We start from the raw sequence: 22,244 nt of genomic DNA, 5'->3' as shown, positions 1-22,244 counted from the left end.
GAGGGGACCGGAAGGTCAGCAGCCTCACCTGTGCAGGTGCCCATGAGCACGAGAGAAAGAAAGCTGTGGTCGGTTAAGGCAGCTGGAATATGTATGTATTCCTCATTTGGGATAAATATTTATGTGTTTGTATATATGCATGTGTGTGTGTGTTGTATGCACAAATACATATGTACATCCAACATAGAAATACATACATATGTAAATACACACACATGCATATATAAAAATATATATTATACGTAGATACATGTATATAGATGCATATATAAAAATATATATTGTATATAGTTACATATATAAAGAGTATACATATTAAAGAGTATACTGTTCCCTTCACAGGCTTTACAATGTATACAAATTATATTATATATCATATACATTATGTTCTACTGTATCCTAGAATATCTACTCTAATATATTTTATTCTCTATATTCTAAAACACATGTGCACCTGCCTTCACAGACTTTGCAACATAGAGATACAGAAAATGATACATATTATATATTGTGGCATTCTATAATATAGTCTAATATATTCTATTATATATTTTATTTTGTTTTATTATAAATTCTCACTTGCATATCCTAAAAGACGTGTTCAGCTGCCTTCAGACTTTACAACTTATATAGATAATATTAGACATATATGGTATAGTATATTCTAACATTCTGTAATGTATATTCTAATATATTTTATTATAAATTCTTTTTTTTTGAAAGATTTTATTTATTTATTTGAGAGAGAGAGACAGTGGGAGAGAGCATGAGCGAGGAGCGAGGAGAAGGTCAGAGGGAGAAGCAGACTCCCCATGGAGCTGGGAGCCCGATGCGGGACTCGACTCCGGGACTCTGGGATCATGACCTGAGCCGAAGGCAGTCGTCCAACCAACTGAGCCACCCAGGCGTCCTAAAGCATGTGTCCTAAAAGACATATTCAGCTGTCTTTACAGACACTACAATTTATAAGTTTATACTTATAAACTTATATTTTTATTATATATATTATGTTAATATTATATATAATTATAAATATATTATAAACTTATATTATGAAAAAGTAAACTCATATATATTTTTTAAAGGTTTTATTTATTTATGAGAGAACACGAGCAGGGGGAGGACCAGAGGGAGAGGGAGAAGCAGGCTCCCCACTGAGTAGGGAGGCGGACACGGGACTCGATCCCAAGACCCTGGGATCATGACCTGAGCCAAAGGCAGACGCTTAACCGACCCATGCGTCCCTGTATATTTTGAGTTTGGTAGATCCCTGCGTATGGCCACTCAGTCAGATAAACGCATACTTTGGAAACATAGTGATAGTTTCAGTATTTGTTAAAAGAGGCCTACCCAGGGCTCCTGGAAAGCGATCCTACGAAACATTACAACCGTGCATTGAATCCGGACTCAGCCGGGGTTGTTATCCTGGATGCCAGAAGATCTGTCTGCTTAGGATTTGGTCTTCGTAGGCAGGCAGAAAATTTCGGCAGGATTAGGGTTTTAGACTCCACTCATTAGCTCTACCCCTAAGGCAGACAAGGGCCTCCACCGGGTGCCCCCTGTGCAGCAGGAATAGAACAGAGTGGCTTTCCGTGGTCGGTGTATTGGCTCCCCGTTTCTCAGACCTGCTGTTGCAAGGGCAGTTAATGGGTCTTGGATGTTCTGGTCGATTGCCGATGAACGTTTTCTCAGTGAGGAGTGATCCCAAGTTGGGGCAGCACTCACTGTTCTAGCTGTGCAGGCTTTTGGTTCTCATTTTGTCCTGCAGGTCAGCCCTGCGGGGGGTCTGCGTGGGTTGAATGTGTTGGGAACTCATGGTAACCTAGTTTGTGGGTTACGTTGTGACAATGCTGGGCCCTGGGGCTTCGCAGATGCAGCCAGGCCCATCATGAGTCATCAGAGGTGATGAAACTTCTTTTATAATTATATGCGTAGCCACAGGAATCCAAGCCTTGCTCCAGTGTGAGCCCTGCCTAGCCACCCCAGTGCAGATCGTCCTGTGTGGGCACCCAGGTGCCCTATTTTCATGCAAATGGAACCCATTTTCCAAACCGCTTCAACCTCATTTATTTTACAGATGTCCTCATCCACCCCCTCCCAAAAAAAGACCCCAATAAAGAACCCAGCCCATGTGTTCAAACCAGGTGAAGCTGACCTCAAAATGCCCTGTCCAGGGAGGCAAAGGCCGTCTTCATCGTGAAGACACCACACAGGGTTCCCTGGGTGGCCAGGTCATGAATTCCAGATGGGCTCAGAGCAATGAAGTCATCGCAGGGTGGAAACAGGAGTCCTCAAATAATTGCAGATTTCAGTAACATTAGTGAGTCATGAATCGATAAACTCAAGCAGAACCCTGAGGCGCTCCGTCTCTCCAGATTAAAGCTTGAAAATCGGGACACATCCCGAAGGCGGAAGGACGTGCTTTTTCATGCATGGAGCCCTGACTTCCAAGGAATCAACAGTCTGACAAAGTAACAAGAGAAAAATCGTCTCCAATCCTGTTTCTCCAGCCATCGTAAAGGATACACGAATATCAAACTGTTACCTTGTTTGGGATTAAATGCTACTTAGATGCTCTCCTTGTTTGGTCTCTAAAAATACCTGGAAGGCGTCAGGAGAAGAGAAAACTAAAATAAATTCCAGGAATATTAGGTGTCGAGGGGAGGTAAAATCCAAACAACGAAAGCAGAAGAAAATCCTGGGGCCAGCTTTCAAATCCCCACATGATCGTGGAAGGATGTTCTAAACTCATCAGAAATAGAAGCACAGGGGTAAATAGATGAATAGAACCGACCACTCAAAAATGTGAGAAAGTTATGGAAACATAAACAGAGTTAAAATGCATTGATGGGAAGCATTCATGGTACATAAAACCAAACGGATATCTGGTCAAAGGGCATTAATGCCCTTCCCAGAAAACTCATACTGAGGGTCATTGACATAGGGAGGAAACAAAAAATGTTGCTAATAAGTAACAACCAAAGAAATGTATCAAAGAACAAAAGTGGTCGCTGTTTGTTGTTTTTTTAAATCCAGCTGACTTTAGAAAGATGAGCTAGTTTGCAGGGAGGAGAGAATTCTTACACGCTTTCGGTGGTTATGTCCGTTAGGGGAAGTATTACCGTGTTAGAAGCCATCACGCATTTCGCTCTCTTCCTTTTATATCTGTAAATTTGTTTTTCAAGATTAAATTTTGGAGAATAGCAACGGCTTTTTGATCAAGGTTAGCCCTGCTTAGGGCCTGAATAGTGTCCCCCAAAATTTGCAGGTTGACGCCTCCCCGGGACCTTGGAATGGGACTATATTCAGAGATGGGCTCTTTATTTTTATTTTTTTTAAAGATTTTATTTATTTATTTGACAGACAGAGATCACAAGTAGGCAGAGAGGCAGGGGGTGGGGGGGGAGCAGGCTCCCCGCTGAACAGAGACCCCGATGTGGGGCTCGATCCCAGGACCCTGGGATCATGACCTGAGCTGAAGGCAGAGGCTTTAACCCACTGAGCCACCCAGGCGCCCCAGAAATGGGCTCTTTAAAGGGGGCTAAGGTAAAACGAGGGCAGCAGGATAGGCCCTGAACCCATGGAACTGGGATCCTTAGAATAAGAGGGGATGAGGACACAGACACGCCCAGAGGGACGACCACATGTGGACACAGGGAGAACACGGGGTCTCCACGGCAAGGAGAGAGGCCTTAGGAGGAACAAACATCAGTCCTGCCTGAATCTCAGACTTGCAGACTCCAGGACAGTGAGAGAATGAATGTGTGTCATTTGAACACTATTATGGTGACCCTCTCAAGGTGGGAACGTGTCAAAAAGGTTGTCTGTGGATTTTGAGAATCTTCCCCATGTTTTTTTTCAGGGTTTCCACATTTTCCTGTAGTGAGGAAGCCGACTTCAGAACACAAGAAATGATATCGTAGGAGATACAAATGGAGAGGTCTGGAACCTGGTTTCCGGAACGTGACAGATTGGATTGAGAGTGATGTCAGGTCTTGCTAGGAAGCCAGAGTAGTGCGTTTCATCCTCATTTCCAGGACGGAGGAACAGAGAACATCCACGGGGTCTTATCTGCAAACCAGATTTATTTAGTCATCAGGACTTATCAGGGCGAGATTCGTAAGGAGGAATCTTGACGCGTCCTGAAGGACGCAACGGAGGTGTGAGCAAAGCCAGACTCATGCCCTGACCTTGGAGGAAAGAACTTGGCTGGTGAGATTCCTCAGGAATGGGTCAGCACCAGCCCACCAAAGCTCATGTCCCAGCCCGACCCCCGGGGGTGGGGGTGAACAGTTGGTGTAAAAGAACCAGCATCACAGTGGAGATTCCAAAATTCTGAGAAAAGGGGACTTGTCACGACACGGGAACTCGAGTTTTCCATGACAGAGCCCAGATTTCAGGAATGGTTTGGTATTCTGGCAGAAAAGACCGCTTTTTCTGTGGAAAAAAAAAGGAGTGGCTCCTCCTGCTTGTGCATGGGCTCTCTCTCTCTCTCTCTGAAATAAACAAAATCTTTTAAAAAATAAAAATTAAACAATAAAATATATTAATGTATACTCTACATGATTTATAAAAAATATACACCATTTGGGGACAGAGAGAGTTTTCTAAGAAACCATAAAGGAAAAGCCTATTTGTGTCTGTATTGTGTAGGGAAAAAAATATGTTTTTATATAGACATATGTGTGTCTATATACAAAATATGTATGTTACAGTGTAACATATATGTATACATTGTATACAAATGTATATAAACGTATATACAAATATGCAAACCTAATATGTATTAAGCCACGTGTACACAAGCTTGTCTGGATATATATACTTACCTGTGCATTTAGGATCATTTAAAGCACGCATAATTTACAAGTACATAAGGTAATTTTAATTTTTTATTTTTTTAAAGATTTTATATATTTATTTATTTGACAAAGAGAGCACAAGCAGGGGAGCAGCAGGCAGAGGGAGAGGGAGAAGCAGACTCCCAGATGAGCAGGGAGCCCGCCTTGGGACTCGATCCCAGGACCTGGGATCATGACCTGAGCAGTCATGACCTGGCAGATGCTTTGTTGACTGAGCCACACAGGTGCCCCCAGAAGCTAATTTTAAAGGCAAATGTTAGCGTGCAAAGTATCTATGTAGGCTTTGTGCCCTGGGTGTTGGCTGTCGTGTCGGGGCTAGTGTTCCTATTATGCTCCGTGGGAGGGCTGTTGTCAGGGCTTGAGTCTGTGCACCCAGCTGGCCCTCAGGGTAGGGCGATGGGGCTGTAGGATGTGCCAACCCCTGAGAAAAGTCACTCACTGTCTCCCACTGGAGTCAGGCAGCTTCGCTCAAAGCTGGGTGTCCGGTCCCCCCACGTGATGGGAGCCATACACAGCACCCCACGTAGGCTGGCTTTCCAGGCAACGGACACCGCAGCACCCTGAAAAGGATGAAACGGGGGTAAGCAGACCGAGATCCCCATCTCCTGGGGCTCAGATCCCACTGGGGAGCAAAGGACAATGAGCCCTGGCAGTCGGCGAGAGGACGTGACCTGCTGGCTGGAGAGAGAGTAATAGCCAAGCGGGAGGGACGGCGGGAGAGGGGCTTTGGGATCGCAGTAATTACCTGTTTTCATGCTATGCGTGTAATTACATGGCTATAAGTATACATTAACCCTTTGCGTCGTATCATATACATATGCGTGCAGAGATGTACATGATTTGCAGATGCAAATGGCCATGTCTGGGCATATCTACTAGGTAGGGGGGGAGGGGGTGGGATTTGAACAAGAACCTGAATGAGGGATGGAGCCGGTGAGCCCGTGTTGGGGGAGTGGACAGGGGACAGCGTGTCCTCAGTCGAGCAAGCCCAGCTGCATGGCATGTGGCCCTGGCCGCCCTTAGGATGACTTTGCCTCTTCCTCCAGGCAGGTCCCCAGATTGAGCAAATAAACATGCAGAATGCGGGGCGCCCGGCAGGCTCCGTCGCTGGACCGCGAGACTCCTGATCGCGGGGTTGAGGCCCAACCCCACCCTGGGTGTGGAGATTACGAGTACTTAACAATAATATCTTTAACAAAAAAAAATTGCAGGATGCCCAGTGAAATTTGAATTTCGGATAAACAATGTCTATATGCATTTATATATATAAATATATATATACTATAAGGATAGTATATATATAGAAATTAATATAATATATATCACTATAAAATATGTCCCCATATAGTGTTTGGGACACACTTAGGCAAACGCCAAGGTGAACTGGAATTTCAGATAAACAATGTATATACAAATATGTATAATATACATATAGGACACATATAGTATATTTTTAATATATACTATAATATATTATATAAAATATATAATATATTAATATAATATGAATAATTTAATATATACATAGTAGTATAAAATATGTATATGTGTATATATTAGTAAAATATATGTGTATATATTAGTATGAATTAGTATAAATATGTATATATGTGTGTATATTTGTATAAAAATTTATAAATTTATACTAATTTTGTTGTGTGTATATTTGTATATAATATATATAATGTGCGTATATTTGTATAAAAATTTATACAAATTTATACAAATCTATACAAATTTTTATACAAATATACACACATATATACATATTTATACTAATTTATATATATATTTGTGCAAAATATGTATGTGTGTATATATTAGTATAAAATATGTCCCCATGTAATATTTGGAACATACCGATGCTAAACACCAAGATAAATTTGAATTTCAGATAACGTATATATAAATATATATAGAATATATAAATATGCCTAGAGTGGATATGTATACATATTTAATATATACATATTAGTATAAAATGTATATGAAATGTTGGAAAACCCCACAGAGCATGGGCTCCAGCAGAGAAGCCCTGATGCCTGTCTCGGGGCGGGCGGGGGCTCAGATCCCCAGACACAAACACGTTTCCTATTTCCTCGAGGGATTCTGTGGAGGCCCGAGAGCCCCACGGGGAGGCTTCTGGGGTTCTGCAGAGGCAAATAGTGGTGGCACCAGAAATGAATGAGGGGTCGGGCAGAGGGACGACTGCATGATGCCCTCTTAGTGGGTCCATGAGTTGTGGCAAACCCAGAGGCTGTGCACCTGCAGACTGGACCCTGCCGGATGCTGTGGGCTCGGCGTGTGAATGTGCTGATACTGGTTCAGTAACGGGAAGGCATGTACACAGTAGTGACAGGTGTTTGTAGGAGGGGAAACGGGGTGTAGGGCCAGGCGGACGCGGGAATCGTCAGCAGGTTGTGTCGTGTGCTTCTGTGAACCCGAAACGGCTCCAGGCAATGGTGTCCATTAAGTCTACAAAATAAACAGTAAACTGGGGCATGCCCTTCCAAGAGACTATGTCATCGCTCTAAAAAAATGATAAAGGAAGGTGATCTGTGCACGTGCAGTTGTGGGAAAGATCTCAGAGTAATGTTGATAGCGAGCACCTTGCTTTGTAGGGTATAGTCATGTGATGGGAAGCCATATGCCGTTCTGGGGGCTTGGGAACCCTCTTCGCAGACCATCCGGAAGGGATCCCAGAGCTCAGGGCTTTGCGATGAGGAGGGTAAATCAATTCGGGCTGATGGGAAGGATGACATGATATGGCTTGTGTTTGATTTGACTTTCCGGTCAGGAGATGTTCTTTCACATCAGGTGTTAAATTATGTTAATTGAAAAAATACAATAGGATACAATAAAATAAAACTGAAATAAAACAAAACTAAATTAAACAAACCAAAAGAAAATAAAACAAAGTAAAACAAGACAAAATAAAACTAAATGAAATAAAATAAAACAAAATAGAGTAAAACAAAACAAAATAAAACAAAAAGTAAAATAAAGCAAAGAAAACAAAATAAAATAAAAACAAAAAAAAACAAAATAAAACAAAAAGTAAGATAAAGCAAAGAAAATAAAGCAAAACAAAAGAAAACAATAAAATAAAAACAAAAAAAAACAAAATAAAGTAAAATAAAATAAAACAAGAAAAGGAAACAAAAGAAAACAAAATACAAGAGTAAAATAAAATAAAACAAAATGAAACAGAATAAAATAAAACAAAGTAGAATATGTTAATTGTGTTGGCTGCCAGGACAATGAAGGTCATGTGTTGTCCCCTCTGTGACCATCACCAAGACATGCTAAAGGTCATACGGTTGATATGGACTCAGGCAGGGGACGAAGCAGGAACACAGCATCTTCGGTGGAAAAGCAGCTCAGAGGGCCTCCCACCCGGGCGACTGGGGCAGCCACCTCGTTAGCAGTGAGCTGGGCAGTTAGGGAGCTGGGACCAGGGTCCCCAACAAGGAAATATGGAGTCAGGACAGCTGAGGTCAAACAGTGCTGACATTCTGCTTGGTAGCCTCGGCAGAAGTGACTTCTGCAAAGTGTCCTAAAATAAGACAATGAACCATAAGAGCATGAGTCAGTATCACGGGCATGGGGCAGTTAAGACCTAAGCCCCCAGATGTCAGAAAAAAAAAAAAAAAAGACCATCAGCACATGGACATGAACCTAACAGGTAGACAGATTCACAACGAAAGTCCTGATTGGCACGACTCAGCACACCATGATTGCTTCAGAAAGTTCTGCACAAGAGCTCATAAAAACCCCCTAAACTTAGAAACTGCAATGTCGACCCACCCGGGTCCCCCTTCGTCTCTGGGAGCTTTGCACCTTTGCTCAATAAACGTTGCTTGGAGGCCCACCACTCTCCGTCTGGTCTACCTCTTCCCCCTTCAAAGCGTCGTGAGCAAGAACCCGGGTGCTCAGGGGACACAAATCCTGAAACAACCTGTTTCCCCAGAGAGGAGCTCTCCGGGTCATGGTGCCCAACAGAGCCAACAGCACATCGCAGTACGAATTTCTCCTACAGTTCAGTCCATATTTATAAAGTTGATGGAGGCCAAAAAACGAAGGGAAAACAAAATCTAGAAACAAAGTCTCTGAGAAAACTGTATCCCTGCGTTGGACGGAGGGAAAGATCTCCCCACTCCAATTTATTGTGGCTTCATGGGTATAATTAGAGCAACCCACGTGGGACTAAAAATGATGGGCTATGAATCTCTCATGCCACTAATTACTGTTTATTTATTTTTGAATTTGTAAGAACAGTTCTCACCATCCGATGCCTTGAGATACATAAGGGAGAGGAAAAAGAAGCCGTGCCGGTGATGTATTCCTAAGGAACGTTCTTGGCTGGTTTTAAAGATCGTGCCCAGCTTTGCTCTTGGGCAAGAGTGCAAAGGACGAAACACTGTGTTTCTGCTAGATGGGATCTGGGGCTGAGTGATCCAGGGACACAGAGGTCTTCTGGCATCCTCTGATGTGTGGACATTTGTTGCTTTATGCAGGAGTTGCGATGACTCGGTTGAAGTGGGCAAGTCAGAGCTTCTTCAGGACTGCAGAAATGAAACTCTTGAGCTGTCCATTGGGGGCCAAATTCTCCCAAGACATTGGTCTGGGAAGAGAGAATGGAACATGCATGATTTTTTTTTGAGAGCCTGCAGGAAGAGTTCAGTTGTCCAAGATGAAGGAGGTGATCCAATAGCCCAATGACCCCCAAAGTAGGGAAATCTCCATGCCCAGCAAGGAGACCCTTCCAACAGCATGCACGTGGTTGCATGAGGTGACTTGTGTATGTCACCGTTCCTAAAAGGGTCCAGACTAAGCCCCCCATGGGAGGCTGAGACCCTGAGAACGTCTTGGAAGATGTCCCCATGTCTGAAATATTGTTCTACTCTGAAGGGTACAGAGAGAAGGTCCTTGGGAAGAAGATACAGAAGTGGTTTGCTTTGTTTTCTGTTGAGGTGTACTTGTGCCCCATAGTGAGGCCATCACTATGACACCCAAGAAGTCCAGTTCAAAACAGCTTTAGGCGATATGGTCATAGTCCTGGGTAGAGGCAGACATGACTGAAGAACAGAGAGAGCCCACATAGCTTGAGGAAAAAGACCATCCGTAGCTCACACCTGGAATCAGACTCAGATATGGAACCCAAAGTGTGCTTCATGCACCCGTTGGCTGGGTTTACCCGGGGCCACCAGCATTCCCAACAAGATGGTGCATGAACAGAATAAACAGCAGTTCTTGGTACAAGATGAGTGTCGGGTATCATTTGTTTGGTGTTCTGCTGAGTGTGTTGGAAGAAAGATGATGTAAGCATTGCAGATAAGCTTGGGTAAATACAAAGAGAAAAGACCTTCGTGGGCTAGGGATGTGCTGTGGTGTGAAATCCCTGAAGAATACAGACCTCAAAACACTTTTAGGAATGAATTTAGGGTGCAGAGATATGTGGAACCAAAATTCAGTATACACCATGTGGTAGGGCTTTAGCTGTTAAAAGCACGGGTCTCTGTGGATTGGTCCAGAAAAAGTGAAAAGACACTCAGATTTCCCAAAGATGGACAAGAGTGTTTGGTGCGGTGAGCTGCAGAGTTTAGGGGAAACTCATCTGTCAGTGGTTCCACCCTTCCATGGGGGGACAGGAGACTTTTTCATGCAGAGCACGCAGCCATCTCAACAGGGGAGGAGTAGCTCTAAGTAGCAGGATTGGAAAATGCATCTGGGAGGTCTACAATTCCAAAGATGTCACCGTGAAGGAATCTGCAGGTATCTGGACAAATCTGAATTCCCAGGACGGGGATTCACCAATCCTTGGCCAAAGTGTTGAGATTACACCATATTTTGCTGCAAGGCCATTGGACATAAGTAAGGTCTGGATCTTTTGTCTCATAGACCATGTACTTGGTTGAAGGATGACATACCCGTAGCCCACTCCCAGTGCCCCCAAAAGATGTGCCCACCTGGGAAGTGGTCATAGGACCTTACATGGAAAAGGGGTCTTTGTAGATGTCAATACGGTTGTTGGAATGAGATCATGGCGGATTAACCAGGTGGGCCCTAAAGGCAGTGATGCATGTCCTTATGGGGGAAAAAATGGGAGATGCACACAGAGGAAGAGACTGTGAAGGAGAAGACAGAGATTGGTGCATCTGCAAGCCCAGGGTCACCCAGCATTGCCAGCAGCCCCCAGAAATCTGGGAAGGCATGGGAAGATTTGCCCTCAGAGCCTGCAGAAGGAACCAGCCCTGTCCACACCTTGACTTTGGACTTCTGGCCTCCAGAACTAGGAGAGAGAATGAATTCCCTGTGTTTAAGCTCCTGGCCCGTGGGGCTCTGTTTCAGCAGCCCTAGCAAATGAAGACATGGGGTCAGGGTACGTCCATCTGAACTTCCAGGGGAAGGCATGTAGACCCCATTAAGAAATGAGGAGCAGCAGGATAAGTGTGTGTCCTGGGACATGACAGGTCCTCTCTGGGAAATAGGGCCAGCTGTTCTGACTTTCACATTCCCTTTTCCCGGGGACAGTGGAGAGATGGGTCTGGGTTCCTTTGAAGTACTCTGACTCTGCCCCAAACTGTGTTCAGTCAGTGAATACATGTCGAGTTTGCAAAAGGGAAGCAAGAAGAACTTTCGCTTCACCCACTTTCCCGAACATCACCTCCCAGACTTCTGAAAGCCACCGACGCCAGGACTTCTGCCAACCAGTAGCCAACCCCACCCCTAACACTTCCTGCTCAGGACTGCAGACAAAGCCAGATGCGTGTTCGGCTGACCTTGATGTGTAAACAAGGCGTGGTTTGAGGTTTAGGGGTTAGGGAGGGGTTTCATTGTGTTTAGGCTTTACAAACACAGTTTTAAAGAAAACGCATCCGTTTATTGAAAATGTCATTAAAAGTTGTCTAGGAGGGACGCCTGGGTGGCTCAGTTGGTTGAGCAGCTGCCTTCGGCTCAGGTCATGATCCCGGCGTCCTGGGATCGAGTCCCGCATCGGGCTCCTTGCTCAGCAGGGAGCCTGCTTCTCCCTCTGCCTCTGCCTGCCATTCTGTCTGCCTGTGCTCATGCTCTCTCTCCCTCTCTCTCTCTGACAAATAAATAAAATCTTTAAAAAAAAAAAGTTGTCTAGGAACTTTCCATGTCCTTTCTCCCGTTGGGTCGGTATTAGATTAGATTACATCTTGCTGAATAGTTCCTCCCTAATCCTTACCCCAGGGTCCCTCATCCTTGACACAAACATATGCTGTAGGGGCTGACCTGCACATTGTAGGGTTTGAGCACCATCTTCCGTGTCTACTCAGCAGATGCCAATACCGTCTCCCTACCCACCCCGTTGTGACAACTGAAAATGTCTCAACCTTACCAAATGGGCTCTGGACTGAAAGGATATTATTTCTGGTTGAGGACCCATCTTAGCACAATTTGTAAATTCAACACAGATCATACTCGTAATTTATATGGGTGGGTGAGTATATATGTGTTTGGATAGATAAGTGATAGATAGATATAGATAAATGATACATAGGTAGATAGATAGATGATAGAGAGAGAGATGGTAGATAGATATGATAGAAATCGATACCTAGACAGGGAGATAGAGATAAATGTATGGAGGGAAGGATGGATGGATGAATTGATGGATAGATGATACATGATTGATAGGTAGATGACAGGCAGATAAATAGATAAGATAGATAATGGGTCGATAGAAAATTCTGATCTAATTACATAGTAGGCATACCCTCATATATAGACTCAAATTTATTTTTTTTTAATTTGGCCACAATTTTCTTTGAAAGAAAACACCACTCAGGCTGATTGCTTTTCATTTAATTTTAAAAGAAATAATAATCTTATGACATTATTAGCAAGTAGCCAGTTATCCGTCCTATGGCAGAATTCCCAATTAAGCAATTTACAGTTAAAGTGTGTAGTTGGTAACTCAGACCAGCTCCATGAAGAAAAACCCCATTCTGGGAAGGTGAGATTACACTTGCATAGAAAATAGGATAGCGGCCGACATCACAGTGAAGACAGGAAAAAAAAAAAATCATGTCACATTTGCGACATGCTCTTAAGCATAAGGAGCTCTATTTTTAATTTTCAGCTCTGTTTGTTTACCTATCCATGCACGTAGCATGATTACAACATTTGCCTGGTGTTTTTAGAGAAGTTGGAGAAACTTTGGGGGCTGCTTCCTCTATGATCTGTGTATGATCTATTCCTCTGTGATCTCAAGTTCATATCAATAATTCCTTAAAATGTCCCTAGAGTCGTGCAGAAACTAAAAACACATCTTTAGAAGGAATCCCCACATGCGGCTTTTCTCCAGGAAAAGCAGGTAGAAAACCTCAAACGTCCTCTTTCCAACCTAACAATTTGCTGCAAATATATGTTGCCTCCATGGTGAAATTAGTTTGTGTAAATGAACACCTTAACATTAAGTGGAAGCAAGATAATAATAGTCTTTAGACCGTTTCGATGTTGACGCTGAGATTGTGTGCTTAGCATTTAAAAACATGTGACCTGATCACCCTGTTGCACCCATGGACACATCCATGTTCTTCAGTGTGTGTGTGTGTTTCTGTGTGTGTGTGTGTGTGTGTGTGTGTGTGTGTTTATACACTGAGGACCACTGTCTTAGCACAATGTATTATTTATATTCAACACATCATAAGTTATATGTGTGGGTGTGTGTATATATGTTTGGATAGATGATAGGTAGATAAATAGATACACAGATAGATGTAAGCATAGAGAGATGTAGGGGTGGATGGATGATGGATCAATAGATAGGTATGTAGATGATAGATAGATATGATGGATGAATAGATAGATAGCCATGATGGATGGATGGATGGATGGATGGATGGAGAGGGTAGTGGATGGATGGGTTAATGGATAGATAGGTTAGTGGTTGGATGGATAATGGATCAATAGATAGGTAGGTAGTTAATAGATATGATGGATGAATAGATAGATAGACATGATGGATGGATGGATGGATGGATGGATGGAGAGGTTAGTGGATGGATGGGTTAGTGGATGGATGGATGGATGGATGGATGATGGATCAATAGGTAGGTAGATGATAGATAGATATGATGGGTGGATGGTTAGATATGATGCATGAGTAGATAGACATGATGGATGGATGGATGGATGGATGGATGGATGGATGGATGGATGGATGGATGAAGAGGTTAGTGGGTGGATGGGTTAGTGGATAGATGAGTTAGTGGATGGATGGATGGATGGATGGATGGATAGGAGATAGATGTGATGGATAGATGGATGGATGGTTGAATGGGTACGAGTGGAGGGACTTCACTGAGAGGGGAAGTCAAGTTTATCCCATGGAATTCTGGGTTTGTCTGTAGACACAGACTCCAATTGGATCATATATACAGGGCCCATGTCCTGGGTGTTCACATAGTTTGTGTCTGCAGCCTTGACCACTACTCACAGGATTACCTATCTCAACGTGACACAGGTGGAAATATTTGCTCATTCTCATTGATCTGTCTTTTATTGACTGTGGAGGTCCTTCCAACACATGGACATGAAACAAATTGAAAAAGCAGTCCCAAATTCTCTGGCCAAAGCGACATTGCTGTCTACATTCATTTAATATTTTGCTTAGACATATTTTTTTTTAAAAGAAGAAGCCCAAAGCTTCCAAGTTCAGCACTGAATAGTGGTTATTATGTTGGTCCTTGTAATAAAGCACTTTTCGATTGTGAAACGGTGTGTGACTGAAGTCGGTGCTATTTAAGTGGACTTTTATTAAGACGTGGGTAAGTGAGGTGCGTGGTGTGGTCATTGTGGTATTGACCTCTAAAATTAATACTCCTTCCTTGACTCAAGATTGAATGGAGACATGCTGCAATTTTAACCCCAAGTGGAGGTTTTATCCTCTCCATTTTTCTGAAAATATTGGGACTTTGGTATTCATTCTACCATTTCTTCAATATTCTTAAGACGCTGTCTCTTTTTTTGTTAACTTGAAGAAATGTTGGTAGCCCCATAGAGACTGTGTTCTAGGTAATGTGTGCAGGCGACACAGAGATGGGGTTCCAGCCCAGCCCTCCAGTTCAGTATCATTAAACAGAATCAGCATTAATGACTCTCCCATAAAGGAAAATGATTGCATCTTTAAAAACTAGATTACCAGCAATAAAAATAATTTTAAAAAACTGGATTACCAGACCAAGAGTGTCCTTCCCATTCTGAGCTTGCTAAGAATGATATCCATAAAGTAATTTTGACTTTTATGAAAATATTCCCCACATATTGAAACGATATCTTTTTCTTGAAAGTGTATTTGCTCTACTGTCTGGAACTAATATTTTATTTCTGGGAATTTTCAAAATGCATTTAAATTATTTAATAGGCGAAAGACTATTTAGGGAAAAATTCTGTGATTTCACCAAGAGGCATGACTCTCTATTTTTACACAGAGAAATGCATTTGTGAGCTCTGCCCAGACGCACTTACCCATATTACAGAAACATATTTGCAAACCCAAATGCATTTCCTAAAATACAGTTTGGATGTTTGAGTGGAATCAAATGTTTCCAACAAATCAAGTGACGGGGAAGAAAAAAGTCTAAATTGTGCATGCTTAAGCATTAAGCATTTTAAGTGCTTTTGTACGCTCCGTTTGGAAGGCATCTTATGAGTGCTGTGTGGTCTTTTGTTCTCCGGCAAGGGGTAGAGAAAATTGCACGAACGTTTTATCTCTGGATGAGAAGGTCTAAGGCACAGCACTTAGCCAGAAGTGAGCACAAGTAAATTGCAGATGACTCATTTCCCCAGAAATGACGCTAATTTTACTGCTTGTAGAATGACTGCTAGCCTCAGCTCTAGGAACAGCGGGAGCTGGAAGACTGTGCTGTGGGGCATCCTGTGCATGGCATAGGTCTGAGTAGCGTCTCTGGTCTCCACCTGCCGGGCTCCAGAAACACTCCCTCCCCCATAAGTCTGACCACCCAAGTATCTCCAGACCTGGCCGATGTCCCTGGGAACAACATGGCCCCGGGTTCCTCTGGAGACATGAACACTGGAAACCAAGTATCTGGAAATCATTGCTCTGATGTTTGCTGGGTTACAGGTTGTGGGGTTCTAAGTTTCTAGGTGGGCTCATGTCTCCTGCATGTCTCTCCCAAGTGGGGAAAGGGGTAGCGGATATTGGGGTCATGCAAAGAAAACCACAGGCTCCAAATGGGGATGCTTAGGTCAAGTCACCAAAGCAAATGGGGCTTAATACCTAAGCCGACTGGCGTTTCAACCCGTCCCAGAGTTTGAGTGTGGGGGACGCCTGGGTGGCTCAGTCAGTGAGTCTGCTTTCAGCTCAGGTCATAATCCCACAGTCCTGGGATCAAGCCTCACATCGGGCTCCCTGCTCAGTGAGGAGTCTGCTTCTCCCTCTCCCTCTACTCCCCGGCTTCTATTCTTTCTTAAATAAATAGAAAACCTTAAAAAAAAAAAAAAAGGAAAGAAGGAAGGAAGGAAGTAAAAGAGATAAATTAAGTCTGAACTTGTCAGTCAGGTATGAATTTTCTGATACACAGCAATAAGGTTATCAGTCCTGGCAACCGTCTACATTCCCCAACCAAAGCAAAATGATTTTATGCGCCTGCTAATGCCTCCTGCCCTTCCCCCCAATAAGGGACCAATACCCTTATTGGACCAATACCTTTCCTTATTTTGATAATAAGGTTCATGTTCCACCTCCTCCCTACAAAAACCTTCTATCTTGGGCCTCGCTGTACTTGCTGGATGGGACGCTACCCCGCTAGTGAATAGTTTCCTGACGCCAATGTTTGCTTCGTTCAATTTGTGTTCTGTAACACCTCGCTTGGGGCCGCGAATGGGGGCAAAGGAGACAAGCCAACCTGATGGTCACACCAATAGCCTGCGCTGTGTCACCGGTCTGTGTTTCTTTGGCCATGACCAAGGACGTGTTCGAACCCAGTATCATAGCACAGTAGTATGGTCTGCACCTGCTCAAATAATTCTGGTGCCATTTGCAAAGTGTGTGGGGTGGGGGTTTCCACAGACAACCTGTTCTCAGACGGCAGCTGGGTGTCTACAAGGCACCTCGTTTCCAGCAGTGTCTGCTTAGAGATGGAATCAGGTCCCGCATGGTCAGGGCTCGGTCCCACAAGGCCACTCATCCACCTCAGATGCCAAGCTCCAGTCTGTGTCGGCCCCTGAACCAGAACTAGACTGGAGGTTCCCCGACCTCTTCCTTGGGTTCCATTAATTTTCAGAGTGACACAGGGAACCTCGTTGACTCAGAAGATTACCCATCGGTTTATTACAAAGGAACAAACGTTATTAGAATAAAGAATCAATTGGAGGAAGGTCATATCGAGTGAGGTCTGTCACAAAGGAGTGTGTGTCCTCTTGGAGCTTGGGGTCGGGCACAGAGGAAGGTGGAAGTGTCCTGTTTCACCAGCCTGGAAGCTCTCCAAACCCCATCCTTGTGGGATTTTATGGAGGTTTCATTTTGTAGTTAGAATGATTAAATCATTGGCCATTGGTAGTTGATTCACCCTTCCACCCCTTTGCCCTCTGCGGGACATAAATTTCTGTCCTTTTAATCCTACCATTGGTTACGGTGGCAACCAGCCCCCATCCTTCTGGGCATTCTAAAAGTCGCCTTATTTACATAACAAAAGACACCTTCCTATCTTATCACTTAGCGATTCCAAGGACTTTAGCAACTCTTTGCCAGAAAGGAGTAGAGGAAGGGAACAAAGTCCCAAATATGTATATTTCTCACAAATCACAATAGCACACCTGCTTTTACGAGAGCTCCAGCAGGATCCCACCATGGTGGCCGTTACACTCCTGTGATTCTATGAAACGAAGAGAGTCAAGAATTGGGAGCCATAATCGAGCCTCAGCTTGTCACCTGGTAGCACTCAGTAGCAAGTGATCGGACACAAATTAAAATCGATGAAGACCAAAGTTCAGGAGTGAGTGGAGGAGGTATGAATTCTGGGGGAAACAGTTCTGTTCTAACACAAAAGGCACCTTTCTGCCCCATGCTGGTTGGTCCCATGTTATCTTTTAGCCCTCTTAAAGCTTTCCTTAAAAAAACAGCTTTATGAAGAGAGAGATGACATAGCATCCGATGCACCTGTTCCAAGGGAACCAGGGAATGGTTTTTTAGTCCTTGCATAGAGGTGAGCAACCATCACCACAGCCTGATCCAGAATGCCTCAAAAAGAAACCCCATGCCCTAGAGCTCCAAGCCCCATAAACCCTAAGAAACTGTTAGTCTGCATTCTATTTGTATAGATTTTCCTATCCCGAGCTTTCTTATGAATACACACCTATCAGATGTGGTATCTTGTGATTTGCTGTTTTTCGCTGGGCATTGTGAGTTCACAGTCCATCCATGTTTGTAGCAGGTGTCAGAACTTTATTCCTTCTTACGGCTGAGTCATATTCCCCTGTGTGCATGGACCACAGGTTGCCTATCTGTCCATCTGTTGACGAACGCTTGGGTGGTTCCCCCCCTTTGGCTCTTGTGAATCACGCTGCTGTGAACATGTGTGGACGAGTTTCTGCATGAACCTGTGTTTCCATTTCTATTGGGTTTATTTCTACCTGGGAGTAGAATTGTTGGGACACATGGGTAGATTGGATAGATTGATAGATTGGGAATCTTTTCTATGACGTTCTGGGAGGGTTTCTATGACCTTTTGTCCCTTGCAGAACTGGAAGAGGAAGATGTCAAGAAGGGATGTGGATAAAATATATCTCGGTGGCAACTGGGGATTGCCAGGTTCCAGCCAAGGCTGTCTTCCGCAAAGGACTAATTCCTCTTGTTTGGAAGAGATGGTGTTCTTGGAGGAGCATTTAATGAAATGTCTGGTTCCTTTCATTTTGTGCCAAGCAGTGTGTCAAGGGAGGAAGAAGAAAAAAGCAGGTGTTGAGTTTGTGGAGACTGAGAAAGGGACAGTCAGGAAGGCATGGGGCTGGCCATCCAGGAAGGGCAGTAGGAGGTATGGAAGAGCCCACCCAAGGCCAGGGGCCAGCCTGCACCAGCCATGAGGATGAAGTAGAAAAACCAAGTGAAATGAAGAAGGTCAGGGTACTAGCATCCAGAAGAGAGCTTGACTGTAAGTCAGGTAAGAGTGTATTCTTACCTGCTCTCTGGTGGCTATTGGCATGACCCTTTTAAGGAGAGATGTGGAGACAAATCCTGGTTCCAAGTGCAGGTTCTAGATGTGGTTCCAGGTGCAGGTTCTAGATGCGGTTCCAGGTGCTGGTTCTAGATGCTGTTCCTGGTGTGGGTTCTACATGTAATTCCAGGTGGGGGGATTCTAGGTGTGGTTCCAGGTGTCAGTAATAGTTGTAGGTTGCAGGTGTGGGTCACAGGTGTGATTTAAATGTGTGGTTCCAGCTGTGGGTTGCAGGTGTGGTTCCAGGTGTGGGTTCCAGATGTGAGTTACACCTGTGGTTCCAGGTGTGGGTTGTAGGCGTGGTTCCAGGTGTAGGGGCCGTGCCATTACGCAAAGGGATTTGCCAACAGTTCACCAAAAGGCAACTCAGAAATCAAGAAGCTGTCCATTTGGGCAAACTTTCAATATGCCTGCGTTTCCATTTCTGCCTCTGTATATGCATCGTAGCAATTCTGCCTTTCTTCGTGATTATGGCCCAGAACAGATGTGTCTGAATAAAAAAGGCTGCTCTCCGGGACTGACAAGAGCTGACATAGGCTTCATCCTTCTCCTCCCACTTTCCATCAAATTCAAAGAGTCTCAGAATGCATGGCCTCGGGGATCCACATAGACAGAGAAGGGATGCAGGGTCTACTGGGGTAAAGCCCACAATTGAGGAACAAACCCTTGTTAACCAGGCCCTGAGTGCTTTGAAGGAATTCTGGGCTTTGTGGGGTCCACAGCCCTGGAATCAGAGACTGTGATTCATTCTCACGTTCCTGACGGTGAGCAGGGAGTGGATGCTTACATGCACAGTCAACCTCAGAGCCCGTGAAAGCTCTGGGTCCTGTCTTTCCAACTTCAAAACAGCATTCAGTGAACAGAAACAGGTTATAATGTCGCATCCCGCCTAGGAGGAATTCCTAAGCCTGTGCAGTCTTTAATCCACGAGGTTTTATTGGATTTATTTGGAAACAATTTTTGTTTCTTGTCTTGTCTACAAAGGAGTCGCTAATTAAACCCATCGGCCGAAGCAAGGCACATTTGTGACCACACCTCCACGCAATGACCCCGGGTGTCTCCAGTTCTGGGTCATACACCCAATTAATGGGGCTCCTGCTTGAAGTCGGGGCCACCTGGGTGGGGCGCACAGGGCCATGAGTCTCTTGGGACTTGCCAATGTTTCTGCTGCAGGCAAACAAACACCTGGCAGACTCTTAAAAAAATAACCACACCCCAGGCGAGTCAAATTCCAAAGAAGTGTGGTGAGCCCCAGGCTGCTGTGTTTAACAAGCTCCCTGGGCGACTCTAAAACACACACACACACACACACACACACACACACACACACACAAGTATTAGAAACCTGCCAAATGAGGCCATCTGCTGTGCTGGTTTGGGTTCAGTTTTGGGATCCTTCACCATGGAAAGAGTTCCTGGAATAGGGTGTATCCATGGGTCCCTGTTTATTTGAATGTTGAGGGTTTCTTTATCAAGGGTATGCTATAGGCTGAATTGCATCCCTCCTGCCCCCAAATTCTGTATGTTGATGTCCCAGCCTGCAGTAGCTCAGAGGATGACCTTATTTGGAAATAGGGTGGTGACAGATGGAGTAAATAAAGATGAAGTCATCAGGGGCACCCTCTGATGCCATGGGACTGGTGTCCTTAACAAAAGGGGGGGCATTGCATAAAGGGACGGACACAGGGAGAAGCCCGTGTGGGGATGGAGGACGTGGGTGTGGGGAATGCACCTGTGAAAGATTGTCTGTGAACCAGAAGAAGCTGGGGAAACCTTGGAACAGGGTCTGTTCTAAAACCTCCAGAAAGAACCAACCCTACCCACATCTTGACTTTGGACTTGTACCAGGAAGCAGGAAATTTCTGGGTTTAACCCACCTAGTGTGTGGGATTGTGTCATGGCAGCCCAAGATGAATACGGCATATTTGTGCAGAAGCAGATGCTTTGATTGGTTTTTAGAACTGGGGGTAGGGGTTTCTCCACGTGAAACCACGTGGGAGAGTCAAAGATAGAGGAGGTGAGGGCTCCTTTCATGTGTGGGACACTATGGATACAACATTGTTGGGAGGCACAGATAAGTACCCGGGAAGATGACCAGAAGGAAGACGGTCTGTTGGACATAGACCCTGTGCCAGGTCTGGAGATCAGAAATCTGAGATCCAGGTGGGGCAGGGTCCCTGAGATCCAGACGGGGAGATCCGTGGTCTCTCCTGAGGCTCTGGGGATGGGGGTTCCTTCCTGGTTCTCCTAGCTTATGGGGCTCCATGCTTCCTTGGGCTTGTGACCACATCCCTCCCATCTCTGCCTCTGTCTTCTGATGGCTTGTCCTCTGCGTCTGTGTCTTCTCTCCTGTCTCTTACAAGGACCCCTGTCATTGAATTTAGGGCCATCCTGATTCAGGATGAGCTCATCCCAGATCCTTCCGTTATTCACATCTGCAACGACGCTGTTTCCAAATAAGGTGGGTTTAGGGCCACCTTGATCTAGGATGGTCTCATCTCAGATCCTTCTCTTAGTCACATCTGCCAATGATCCTGCTTCCAAATAAGGTTCTACTCCCGGGTTCTGGGTGGACACACATTTTGGGGGCCACCCATTCAACCTGCCACATGGCACCATCCCAGAACTCTGCAGAGCACACCCACTCTCCCCGATGTTTCTGCTGACAAGGACGCACAGATGTTTTCTGACAACGTGCATTTCCGTTAAAGAGGACACGCCACGAATACTTTCTTCAGACAGACCCAGATCAAACTGTACTTCTTGACAGTTTGTCTATTTGCAACCAACCAAACATCCGAGACGCTCACACAGAAGTCTCCCCTCTGCTGATTTTTCTTTTCCTGCTCCATATTTTTATTGGGATACGCTCTTCAGAGTGGCATGTCACTGCTGGGGAACTTCCTTTATTTTGAAAGGACCGTGTTTGGGGTGAGCGAATACAGATTGGGGGGTGGGTTTATTTAGTATCTACGTTCTTCCAGAGAATGGGCTGTGTTCCGTGTCACCCTGCCAAGCAATTACACGGTTTTAATACAGATTTCCGCGGTTGCTATAATTATGCTAACTGTGTAATCCAGCGCATAATAAAAGTGCCATTACATGTCTGATGAGTATATAATCAGAATTTTTTTTTTTTCCAGATAAAGGGAGCACATTCTTTGCAAGGAAAGGAATT

Source organism: Enhydra lutris, unplaced genomic scaffold (genome assembly GCF_002288905.1).
Source record: "Enhydra lutris kenyoni isolate GAN:26980312 unplaced genomic scaffold, ASM228890v2 scaffoldscaffold52, whole genome shotgun sequence".
NCBI lineage: Eukaryota > Metazoa > Chordata > Mammalia > Carnivora > Mustelidae > Enhydra > Enhydra lutris.
The sequence above is the reverse complement of the archived record's forward strand: the minus strand, read 5'-3'. Positions refer to the sequence as shown.